The sequence below is a fragment of the Cupressus sempervirens genome, chromosome 6, assembly GCF_028749045.1.
Source record: "Cupressus sempervirens isolate cs-2001-9-10 chromosome 6, ASM2874904v1, whole genome shotgun sequence".
Classification (NCBI taxonomy): domain Eukaryota; kingdom Viridiplantae; phylum Streptophyta; class Pinopsida; order Cupressales; family Cupressaceae; genus Cupressus; species Cupressus sempervirens.
This window is the reverse complement of record NC_143123.1, coordinates 697,614,961-697,628,578: the sequence shown is the minus strand read 5'-3', so window position 1 is coordinate 697,628,578 and position 13,618 is coordinate 697,614,961.

The window sequence follows — 13,618 nt, the reverse complement described above, 5'->3', positions numbered from 1 at the left end:
TTGATATCAATGTCAAAGGTTTCAACAACCAACTTCACTATATCAAACTCTACAATAACCAATTCTTACTAGCTCAAGTGTCCAAAGACACTATTCAAAACAACCATCCAACAAGAGTCCTAGATGAGTTTTTCCATTATAGACATTCCCCTATATAGGATGCATCAAAATTTATTCTAGACAATAATGGTTCTTTGTTATACTGGATCAATGTACTCTTGCATCTTCTACTCTAGTGTAGGAAGGGACATAACCCTTAGCATACCTTGCAAATACTCAAATGTCTCTTTGGGAAGAGGCTTAGTGAATATATCTACAATATGCTCTTTAGTGCTCACATACTCCAACCTAATTTCCTTTTCTACAACTTTCTATCTCAACATGTGATATTTAATAGAAATGTGTTTAGTTCTCAAATGCAACACTAGATTCCTAGACATATTTATCTTGTCTTTCTTGTCACAATGTATGACAATAGGTTCATTGATTTCTATCCTTATATACTTCATCATGTGCTTCATCTAAACAACTTTATTGAAATTGTTTTTCCATTGCAACATATTCTATTTCCACTATACTTTGTGATGTACAATCCTACTTCCTACTTAGCCAAGAAACCAATCTTCCTCCAAGAAAGAAGGATCCAACATTGGTGTTTTTCTATCATCTATACTACCTGCCCAATTAGTATCAATATAAGCACTTAGAGTAAAATCATTAGATCTATCATAACATAATCCAAAATCATATGTTCCTTTCAGATATCTAAATATCCTTTTGACTCTTACATATTGTTCTTCTCTAGGATCAACTTGGAATCTTGCAATAATTCTAGCTGCATTTTCTATATCTAGCCTTGTGTGAGTTAGATATTGCAATCCTTTGATCATAGATCTATACTTTTTCTACTCAATAGTAGCTATCTCATCCTTTGTAGATAACTTGTGTCCAATTACTATAGGTGTTCTAATGGGTTTGCATGCTTCCAAACCAAAACTTTTTAGTAAATCCTTCAAGTACTTAATCTAAGAAATAAAGTTTCCTTCTTTATTTTGTACAATCTACAATTCTAGAAAATATTTTGTTTCTCTTATCATACTCATCACAAATTCTTTTTTCATTTGTTCTACAAACATCTTACTTTCTTCATCATTTTCTCCAAATATGATATCATCAACAAATATTACCAAAATCATCAAACCATCATTAGTTCCTTCCAATATAGATTACTATTTTCCATACCTTTGTTATATCCAGCTTTGTCAAATGCTTGTCCAACCTTGCATACCAGGTTCTTGGTGCTTTCTTCAAGCCATACAATGCTTTCTTTAGTTTGCATACTATGTCCTTATCATCTATCAAAGGATAACCTTCAACCTACTCTATGTACACTTCTTCTTCAAGTTCTCCATTCAAAAATGCTAACTTGACATCCATCTAATATAGTATGAATTTCTTTTATGATTCATTGGCTAAGAATAATCTTACTGCTTTTGTTCTAGCCACTGGAACATAGGTCTCATCATAATCTATTCCTTCTTGTTGTGATTAACCTTTACATACCAATCTTTCTTTGTTTCTTACAACTTCACCTAGTTCATTCATCTTTTTTCTAAATACCCATTTGGTTCCTATCAGATTCTTGTCTGCTGGTCTGGGGACAAATTCCCATGTCCTCATTTTTTACTATCTAATCCAATTCCTCTTTCATAGCTTGTTTTCAATAATAATCTTTACATGCTTCATCTACATTCTTGGGTTGAACTTGAGATATCACACATAGTTCAACATTGACTCTGCTTCTTGTCATCACAACTTTATCTTTTCTTTTGACGATCTACTTGGATGGATGATTATTTATCATATTCTTTTCTAAAGTAGGAGTTGCTATCCCAACTCTTGGCTCTACTAAATTTTTTGAGCTTTGTTCCTACCTTGAATCTCCTTTATTCTATAAATCATTGTTAGTCTGAAGAAATACTTCATCATTCCTTGGCTTAGTAACAACATTATCATCTAAATTGCAATTAATTATTCTCTCTTGTATCTTGAATTTCTCATAAATTCTCACATTTGCACTTTCCATAATAGTTACCAAATCTTTCTTTTCTGATATTTGTTCTTGATTAACCAATCTAGACTCATTAACATAGTCTTTCACGTATCTTTCCATACATGCTCTAAATTCTTCAACTTTATTAGAAAGTATATTCTTTCTTGTTTCCCTTAATCTCTTAGGACATCTACTAAAAAAATGACCAAATTTATTACATGTCCAAAAAAAAAAAATTTTCATACCTTGTGGTTCTCTCTTTGTAAGTAGATCAATACCTTCTTTTATCTTTATGACCTCTTTGGATCTAGATCTATCTATGCATATACCTCTATTCACTTGTATACAACAAAAGAATTCTAGACCTGAAAACTCAATACTCCATTCTTTACAAAAATCTAATAACTTGCCAAGAATTCCCATCATTCAAGTGTCAATTTTTTTTTTTAGATGTAGGAACATCATTCCTCAACATGTTCACCATGGATCTCCCAAAATTGTTAAAATTTATCTTCAAGGACCTAATGCTCTGATACTAATTGTTAGAAATAATAGTCCATCAAGATAACTAAGAGGGGATGGGGGGGAGGCGGTGAATCAATTATCCAACAATTAAACCATTTATCTTCATTCAACAACTTAACCATTCAACCAAAGTAAAACACAATCATTCAAAGATGCACATAAACAATTGCACTAGATTTTTTGACTAGGGAAACCCTTGATCAGAGGGAAAACTCTGATGGCAATGATGCCCACAAGATGATGTACTAATATAAATATTTCTTGTTAGAGGATGGGCCCTATTAGGAGTCTATTACAACATTTAGTACATATGAGTCCCTATTAGGAGACTTTGAATCCCTTTTAGGAGATTCCAACCTTGTTAGGATTTGTGCCAACCTTGTTAAGAGTTGTAGTACAATGTATGCAAGATGAGCCCACTACCCAAACATGCAATTTCAACTACAAGAAGAGCTTACTACTCAAACATACAATTTACTATAATTTTCTTGTTTCCTTTGTTTTTTCAACTAAACCCATCACTATCAGACCTTGTAGACTAGGTCACAAACCTTAGATCTAAATATCAAACCTTTGATCACTCTACAAAAGCTTAGCAATGAAGTTTCATTCACTTTTTCCCTACTCTACTAAACTTTTCATTTCAATCTTACTATTTCTTATCATCAGTCAAAATCATATAATACCATACTTCATGATAAAGGAAAATGTCCTTCCTTTATACCAAGTCCATAATATAATTCCCTGAGTTCACTATTAGACTTTCTCAGTTAATCATTATAGGACCACATTAAGAACATGCTACATTTAGTGATAACATTAATATTTTTCCTTGCAACTTGAATAACTTTCCGTAAAAGCAATATTATGATGAGCTAACTTAGCCACATTATCACCAACATGTCTTCTTCACATCCTCAACCTTGATTCTCAGAGTAATAGCTCTATTAAGAGATATAATAAGTTTACCATAACATGCCTCTATAAACTCTATATTAGAATAGACATCACCAAAACTTACATAACTTCTTCCAAACTTGTCATTTCTTCTTTCAATGTTAACTACACAGACTAGATACTCAGAAGTATATCCCATAAACTTGGATAGTTAAAATGCTCAACTAGTCATCTATACCAACTTGATCTTTCTGCAATTCTTCTATTAGATACCACAAAAAATTGCTATGTTGACATTAATGAAAAACTCAGTCATGAATGTACCATATCATCATAGTAACATATCTACAATATTATCCAATAGGAATATCATCAGTATTCATGCTTTCAACAATCTCTTAACACTAGCACCTTGAATCTTGGCAAGAGGCACACCTTGAATAGAAAATGAGGGTGACCACCAAAGATTGTGTTGGTTGATAAAGAACCCATCTCTAAAACCATCACCATCCCAACAAAGCCATTTCTTGATGGATTTTGAATCTCTCCAGATGCTTTTGATAGCAAAAGAGCTTTAGACTTATATTGGTTTTGGTGTGATGAGAAGGGTTTGAAACATTATTCCCTTCCAAGAGGGTCTATTAAGTTGGTATCTAGAGGAAATACAATGTTTGAGAAGGATTTTTCTAGGATTTATCTCCATTAATGGCTCAGATGACCCATTTATCACATAAAGTAATACCTTATTTTTAGTGGAAATGAGGCCAAGATCTCCAACTCCTTGGGAAAAAAGAATATTCTTAAGCAACTCTATGAAATCCATGATGCTTAGATCCCAAAGCCTAGATAAAATCTGTGAGAAGTTTCTCCAAATTTAAGTAAGAGGCTTTGGAAGGAGCCCAACAAGAATAATAATAAACATGAGTGGCAGCCAAAACCTTAAATAGATTTGGAATTTTCTAGCCACAGAAAGAAGCTAGGTGTGCCAATAATCCAACTTCTTTTAAAATCTTGATAAGGACAATATTCCAAAGATCAATGACTAAAGGTTGAAAGAAAAAGGGAATAACTAAAAAGTGAAATATTTCTCTGTGTTGAGTCCATTTACATAGATATTGTGCAAGCCAAGGTAGAGCAGGAAGAAATCACTACTTGTAGCATAAAGTTTGTGTCATTGGATGATAGACCTAGAAGCCAGGGAAAAGGTATCGAGACATTGGAGGGAATTGGAGACATATTCCTCTTCCTCATTTAGAGTTAGGAAGGATTCATTTGTAAAGTGTTCATTGACAAGAAGAGTAGGAGACTAGGATAGGGAAATACCCCTAATATAACTAGAGGAAATGGTATTGGCAAAAATATATCCAAACCTTTCTATCATGAGAACATAAAAAGTCAAATCCATAGGACATCATTGGCAGATGGACCTGAACAGACCAAAGACCATAGATTACCTACTTTTGGTGGTGATGCAAGCGAAAGCATCCCTAAAGAGCATCTCCATAGATTGGAGAAAAACTAGCCCAAATCCTAAGGCTTGAAGCATACCAAGAATGAAAGGCAATTTGATATGATCATAAGCCTTGGGAAAACTAATTTTGAGAAAGAGATCTTATTACCTAGACCTATAGGCCCATTCCATACCTTCCTAGAAAAAAATGATTTTTTCAAACATGTATCTGGATTTGATGAGACTGGTGTACTCTTGGCACATAATCAATGAAAAAATATGGTGAATTTTAAGAACCAGGGCTTTAGTACTGATCTTGTAGGAGACATTCAATAAGGTGATAGACCTCCAGTTGTAGGTGTATATGAGCAATGTTAGTATGGTAATAGAAACCAAATTTAAATAAAGCTTCTACAAACTAAACAAAATTCATAAACTTCAAGATAGACTAAGATGAGCTCTCAATTGAAAATATGAGCCATTAATGGGCTCTCTCAATGAGAAGCTCTCTTGTTGAGTAGCTTTGTCTAAAAAGATAGGATGTATGCTCAATATGCTTCCAAAGGCTTCAATGGATGATTGTGGATTTTTGGTGTGGATAGATGGCTTTAGTATGGATTTGGATCTCAAAATAGCATTATAAATTTACTTCATGGATTGTGTTATTTTGCAAAGGGGAAGGATCCAATTTATAGGCAAGAGGCTTGAGGGTTTGAGGGCTAAGATGCAAGGATGGGAAAAAGCTTATGGAGGGCTTAGATTGCATGAGAGGAGAGCACATGGATTGTGCTTCCTTACAACCAATCAAAGAGTGACACATGTCACATGGTGAGAGGATGGAGAAAAGGGGAAGGATGAGTCAACAAAGGAGGCTCAAGGGATAAAATCTTCATAAAGACCCTCATAATGACTTGTAAGAGCAATAAAAGGGCTTGTAAGAGTCATTTATGACCTAGTGGACTTCATAAAGTTTTATGGTTGAGATATTTTGAGGGTGATGAGAGAAAATTTGACTTGGACTTGATTAGGAAGGTTTTAAGCTTGCTTAGGCTTGTGCAAATGATTAGAGGATGGATTAGGATGGTTTAGGATTAGCTTAGGGATAGGCAAGTGGATGGCATTTAATGAGGGTGGGTGAAGGAGGAGATATTTGTTAACTTTGGCTTGGGTTAGTAAGTTTTAACCCATGTTTAGGGAATGTGACAAGGTTAGGAGGGGATTAGGATTAGGTTTAAAGACATCTTCTAGAAGAGTCTAGACTTTGGATGAGGATAAAGACTTTCTAGAATAGTCTAGAATTTCCTAGGATGAGGATAAAGACTTTCTAGAAGAGTCTAGAACTTCTTAGGATGAGGATAAATTAGATTTTTAAGAAATAAATAAAGTTTTATTTATTTCAAGGGTTTGGGTTGAGGAGATATTTATTAAAACTTTTTTAATAAACATGAGGATTAATATTTAATCTTAATTAAATATTTTGAGTTGGGATTAGGGGTAGAAAATGATGGGATTAGCCTTTAATCGAAATTAAAGAAGGATTAGAAGATTTTGGAAGAGGTTATTGGTCATAAGGAAATTGGCCAAGTTTTTGGGCAAAAAATAAATTTTTTATTTATTTTAGGATTTTTGTCAATTTATTAATTAAATAATTAATAAATAAGGAAATAATGTTTAAATAAGATTTAAACATTTTTGGGAGGGATTCCTTAATTAAATATTTTTAATTAAGATAAAGGGATTTAATGGCATGAAAATTAATTAATTAATTAAATAATTAATTAATTAATAAATGATGATGTCATCAGGACTTTTTCAGAAAATAAAAATACTTTATTTTCTAAAGGTTTTTAGGTGTCTACATTTTGCCCCTCTTTGATGTGATGCCGCAAGTGGCATGTCATCAAAGATAAGAAAATAAGATGCCCAAGGCTAGAGCAGAAGAGGAGAGAATGGACTGTGAGATGCCCCCTCAAGAAGGTAGCGAGGAGAGAAAGCGAGGCTCGATGGCTTCTTGAAAAGTACAAGAATTTGAGATGAGCAAGGAGACTCAGATTGGCAAAGAGAAGGGGCTGAATTAGCTCAAACTCTCACTATGGGAGAATGATAAAGGAGAATCAGATGCATAAGAGGAAGCAAGCTTAAGACCTTAGGGAAGGTGCAGGATGAAGGAGCAGAGCGCTATAGAAAGGAATCCAGGATAGGGATATGGATGAGGGGATTATAAAGCTGATGCAATAGGATTTCAAAGAGTTATATTGGCGGAAGATGGGTTTCGGAGATCCCTAGGACTAGGATTATGGATCTCGAAAGATGAGGTTTGGTGGGTTGATTTGGATTGGTGGATCCCTAAGACTAGGATTGTGGATCCCTAAAGCTAAGAGTGATGAGTGATTCAAAGAGATACTGATGCATCAGCTGGGGTAGGAGAGACGGATGCTAGATATGGATAGGGGATAATGGAGATGAAGGAAAACCATTGAAGCTTTTTGAGCGGGGGGATACTTCAAAGAGAAGTACCACCATGTAGTTGAGCACTAGATTTGCTATAGGACTATTGGTTAATTGCCAAGGTTACCAAGAACATCAAGGCCCTTTTCACCAACCGTCCAGAGGATTGACAAACTAACTCAAAACAAACACGCAAGGATTGCCCCAACATCACACATGAATCCTAAAGGAAGCAGCATGGAAACGACATTGGAGAACCCACAAGTAGAAAAGAAAAACAAACGAAAGACCTGATCAAGACCTTACGCTCTAATTGCCCCATTCACAGCATACCATGATATGGAAGATCGTGGCAACCTTGAGGAGGGAACAAGGAGATTGCTTGGAAAAGATACTTCAAGACCCATAAGGGAAGATCCCAAATCAAAAGAAAGTGAAAATCCAAAAGAGAACCATTTGCCAACGAGATGGGTAGGACGAGGTACTAACGGACCAAGATCAGACATGAGGAAAGCTATATCCTGCAAGGACCTATCAGAGAGCACCTAAGCTAGTGGATTTGGATGAGTGATGCGTCTGGCAAGCTAAACTAAGAAAGATAACACTTTGGTGATAGGAAATCTAGCTAAAGGATGCATTGGAATATCTAACCAAAGTGTGCGATGTGTGCAAGATGTTGACCAAGGATGAACTGACACGAACGCTGGATAGATACAATGGTACTAAGCTAAAGAGGATGTACAAGTTTTTTCATGTTTTGGTTTTTGTGAGATGGAAATGTTTGTGAAGGATGGGATGTCTATAATAGGTGATAGGTGGATAGGTAGATGGTTTGCGAAAAGCTTAAGTGAAAATGGGGTTTTGTGTGTGCACGTGATAGTATACAAGCTAGGATACAGGATTATTTATAGGCTGGAATATGGTACAAACCTTGGACAAGATTCGGATAGACAAGGTATGGTACAAGATTTACAAGGTATAATACAAGCTTTGGTACAAGATTTACAAGCTGTACAAGAGGTATTTACAAGCTTCATCAGATTTTGGATATTTGGTTAGAACACCAAGGGAACAAGCAAGTGTGTCTTATGGGATGGTGGGTAAATGGACGAGGGATAGGATAGTGATAGATAATGGATTAGTCTTTAGTACACAAGGCACCTGAATTACCAGGTTTTCACCAAGGTACCTATCCAAGGTGCTTGAATTGCCAAGTTTTCACCATTGGACGCTTATTTCTCTTTACTATTTTTTTCTTTTGTATTTTTCAAAAGCTAGGTATACCAAGGATCTTCAAGCATAGAACTTCTTGAGATGAATGATGTTAGTAGGATCATTCAAGAGTTCTCCTTCTGGTGTAGATAGCTGATAAGCTCCAGAGCCAAAGGAAGCAGTGACAACATAAGGACCAAGCCATGTAGGTTCAAACTTGCCTTTCTTTTCTCGATCTACTTGGACTTTCATGTTTTCTTTGAGGACCATGTCACCTGGCTGAAAGTGTAATGGAAGCACCTTCTTGTTGAAATTTCTTTTGAGACGAGTTTGATAGACTGTGAGATGATCATAGGCTTGTTGCCGATTCTCGTCTAAGAGATCTAGCTGGGTGAGTCGAGCTACTCTATATTCTTCATCTGATATTTTCCCTTGCAAAGATATGCGCAAGGAGGGAAGTTCAACCTCTATAGGTAGTACCGCTTTGGTACCATAGACTAGGGAGTATGGAGTTGTGCCTGTGGATGTACGAAAGGAAGTTCGATAGGCCCATAGGGCTGGATTTATTTGTAGGTGCCAATCATGGCCGGAATCATTGACAACTTTCTTTAGAATTTTGAGGAGGGTTTTGTTAGTTGCCTCTGCCTGGCCGTTACCTTGTGGGAAATATGGGCTAGAAAAGCGGTGATGGATGTGGAGGGAAGTGCATAATTCTTCCATGTTGAGATTTTCAAAGTTACCTCCGTGGTCGGTGAAGATGGTGGATGGGATGCCGAAGCGGCAAACAATGTGGTACAAGATGAACTTGGAGACCTGAACTCCTATAGCTGAGACTAGGGGGACTGCTTCCACCCATTTAGTGAAATAGTTTGTAGCTGTTATTATTCATTTATGTCCATCAGATGAGAGGGGTGTGATAGTTCCAACTAGGTCAAGGCCCCAACAAGCGAAAGGCCAAGGTGGTGCAATAGGCTGTAGATCCTGTGCCAGAGCGTGCACAAGATTTACATGCTGCTAACATGGGAGACACTTTCTGACAAAGTCACAGGAGTCTTCTTCAATGGTAGGCCAATAGTAGCCTGCTCTAAGGATTTTTTGCGCTAGGACAATACCACTCATGTGGGCACCGCAAAGTCCAGAGTGTACTTCCTTTAACACCATCGCGGCCTCATTTTGGTCTAAACATCAAGAGAGAGTATCGTGATAACCTCGACGATATAGGGTATTGGCTATGATAACATAGCAGGATGATTTTCGGATGAGGTTCTGGGGTTGGGTACGTGTGAGGTGAGGGGATATGATACCATCGTTAAGGTAAGCATGAATCTCATGGTACCAAGGGGATTGGGGACCAACCAAGATACAAACATGGTTTGAATCCTCATTCGCATAGGCGGGTGTGAGGAGCTGCTCCACTAAAAACTCATATTGTGTAGCTGCTTGGGGAATTTCCAAGAGCGAGCCTATAGTAGCCATAGCATCTACTGCTTTGTTCTATATTTGAGGCACTTGTGTAAACTAAAGCTTTGTAAAATGTTGGGTTAGCTGATCAACTAGCTCTTTGTAGGGTAATAGCTTTTCATCTTTGGTTTGATATTCATTTAGGGCTTGCTTGATGATGAGCTGAGAATCGCCAAAGATTTGTAGCTCAACAATGTTCCATTCTACAGCTATCTTTAATCCTGCTATGAGGGCCTCATATTCAGCTATATTTTTGGTGCTAGGGAATTGTAGCTTGAAGGCTTTTGGAATGTAATCTCCTTGAGGTGTGACCAACAATATTCCTGCCCCTAATCCATGAGATGTGTATGAGCCATCAAAATAAAGTTTCCATGGGGGTTGTTCTTCAATTAGACAGATATGCTCATCTGGAAATTCTGTGATCAATGGATAAGCATCTATTAGAGGTGCATCAGCTAGGTGATATGCTATAGCTTGCCCTTTGATTGCCTTTCTATCCACATACTAGATGTCAAATTCACTAAGGAGCATAACCCATTTGGCCAAACGGCCTGTAAGTGTTGTTCTAGAGAGCATATACTTGAGAGGGTCAATCTTGGAGACTAGTTGGATGGTATGACTTAGCATGTAATGGCGAAGCTTTTGAGTTGAGAAAACAACTGCCAAACAATATTTTTCCATAGGAGTATAATTGAGTTCATAACCAACTAGGGTTCTACTGATGTAGTAGATGGCTCTTTCTCTGTTGTAGTCATCAAGCTGTGCTAGAAGTGCCCCTAGAGCAGTAGGTGTTGCTGATATGTACAAAATTAGGGGATGACCAGGAATTGGTGGAACCAAGATAGGGGGATTGATGAGATACTGCTTGAGATGGTCAAAGCTGCGCTGACATAAAGGATCCCACTTGAAGTTCTCATCCTTCTTCAATAAATGTGAAAATGGTGTACACTTATCTGCAAGTTGGGAGATGAAGCGCAGAACAGATTGGAGCTTTCCTTGAAGAGAGTGAAGCTGTCGCAGTGTCTGGGGAGGAGGCATGTCTAAGATAGCCTTGACCTTCTTGGGGTCGATCTCTATACCTCGTTTAGAAACTATGAAACCTAGCAGCTTGCCAGATGTGACCCCAAAGACACATTTCTTGGAATTCAGCATGAGATGATATTTGGCTAACCTATCAAAGACTTTCTCTAGGTCAGCAAGATGATCCATGAAGGTATGAGAATTGACCAAGATATCATCCACATAATCCTCCAAAATGCTATGGATGAGATCATGAAAAATGGCTGTCATAGCTCTTTGATAGGTAGCCCCAGCATTCTTTAGGCCAAAAGGCATCATGTTGTAGCAAAAGGTTCCCCAAGGGGTAGTGAATGCTGTCTTATGCTGATCCTCTTCTGCAATCTTGATTTGATTATACCCAGAAAATCCATCCATGAGGGACAAAATTTCATGTCCAGCTGTAAGATCTACAATCATATCTATGTTGGGAAAGGGAAAATCATCTTTTGGACAAGCTTTGTTAAGATCTCTAAAATCAGTGCAGATTCTGATATCACCGGAAGGTTTAGTGACAGGGACCATGTTGGAGATCCACTCTGAGTAGTCGATAGGTCAGATAACCTTAGCAGCTAACATTCTTTCTAATTCAACTTTGACCAATAATGCCACCTTGGGGTGCATTTTTCTAAGCTTTTGTCTGATGGGCTTGATCTTTGGATCAACTGCAAGATGATGAACTACAAGCTTTGGATCAAGTCCTGGCATGTCTTGATATGACCATGCAAATCAGCCAATGTTCTCTCTTAAGACCTCAAAGAGGAGGTCAACTTGGTCTTGTGATAGGGATGCAGCAATGTGAACAAGTTTGGGGATTTCTGATGAACCAATGTTGACTTCTCGAGTATCCTCAATTAGAATAGAAGACACCTCTGGTCGATTATCTTGAGGAGGCAATGCTAAATCCTCATGTTCTTCTAGATTTTCTTGCTGAGGGGTTCTCTTCGTTGCCTTAGCTAGTCTTAGATTCACCTTAGTTCCAGTTTTGGGTGTATTGGAACTAGGTTGGGGATTTTCTCCAAAATACCCCTTGGGATCTAGCTTGTAGATATAGGCAGAATCTGGCTTTGTTTTCTTGTGAGGAGTTTCAGCTCCCATGAATCTTAGAAGTGCCTCCTCTAATGTGAACTCATCGATGTGTATGACACTTGGTTGGTCCCAATCTATGAGTTGTGGATGGGCGAGTGGTAGGTCAATGAGGTGGATGGATAGTTCTTGGAGAACAGAGTCTCCGAGGGAGATTTGGTCTAGGATATCGTCGTAGGCTCTCTTTTCAACTTCCTCAGGAATGTCTTCGATTTCGACAAGGTTGCGATGAATGTTTAAAAAAGCATGACCGTTCTCATTGGTGCCCCCAATTGTGGGTATGCCAAAGCCAAGACCTGACTTCGATTCCCACTTGTGTGCATCGATGGGGCACTGCATGCCTCTTTCTTCTGGTCCTAGACCACCACCTTGATAGTTCCATTTGTCAGTGATGAGCTTATGTTCTTGGGGATACTTTTGGCTAAAGTGATCAAGGCGTGCTTGATTTCTTTGAGGTGCATCCTTATGTAACCATTTGTTTATATCTGGAGTGAGCTCCTCATGAAGAGGGATTTTTGAGGATACAAAGGTTGTTGGGCCAAACTGTTTGTAGTGAGGAGGTGGAACCTCCTTAGCTTTGTGATATGTCGGTCATCCATGAGCATGTGGATCAACTGGGAGTGCCCCGACAGCAAATGCATCTGACAGACTATACTCTCCACAACCTTTGTTATTGATCTTCACGGTAGACAACGTAGAGGCAAGGATGGTTTCTGGGTCATTATAAGTGTGGGATGAGCTGGCGATGGATGTGCCGATATCAATTCTAGGGCAATGGTTTGTATATGAAGCTTTAACCGCATTGCAATAAGCAAAGGGTTCTGGATCGGCATGGATGGTTACCTCAGTGCCTTGATGCAGAAATTTGATGAACTGATGGTAAGTGGATGGAATTTAATGAGGGTGGGTGAAGGAGGAGATATTTGTTAACTTTGGCTTGGGTTAGTAAGTTTTAACCCATGTTTAGGGAATGTGACAAGGTTAGGAGGGGATTAGGATTAGGTTTAAAGACATCTTCTAGAAGAGTCTAGACTTTGGATGAGGATAAAGACTTTCTAGAATAGTCTAGAATTTCCTAGGATGAGGATAAAGACTTTCTAGAAGAGTCTAGAACTTCTTAGGATGAGGATAAATTAGATTTTTAAGAAATAAATAAAGTTTTATTTATTTCAAGGGTTTGGGTTGAGGAGATATTTATTAAAACTTTTTTAATAAACATGAGGATTAATATTTAATCTTAATTAAATATTTTGAGTTGGGATTAGGGGTAGAAAATGATGGGATTAGCCTTTAATCAAAATTAAAGAAGGATTAGAAGATTTTGGAAGAGGTTATTGGTCATAAGGAAATTGGCCAAGTTTTTGGGGAAAAAATAAAATTTTTATTTATTTTAGGATTTTTGTCAATTTATTAATTAAATAATTAATAAA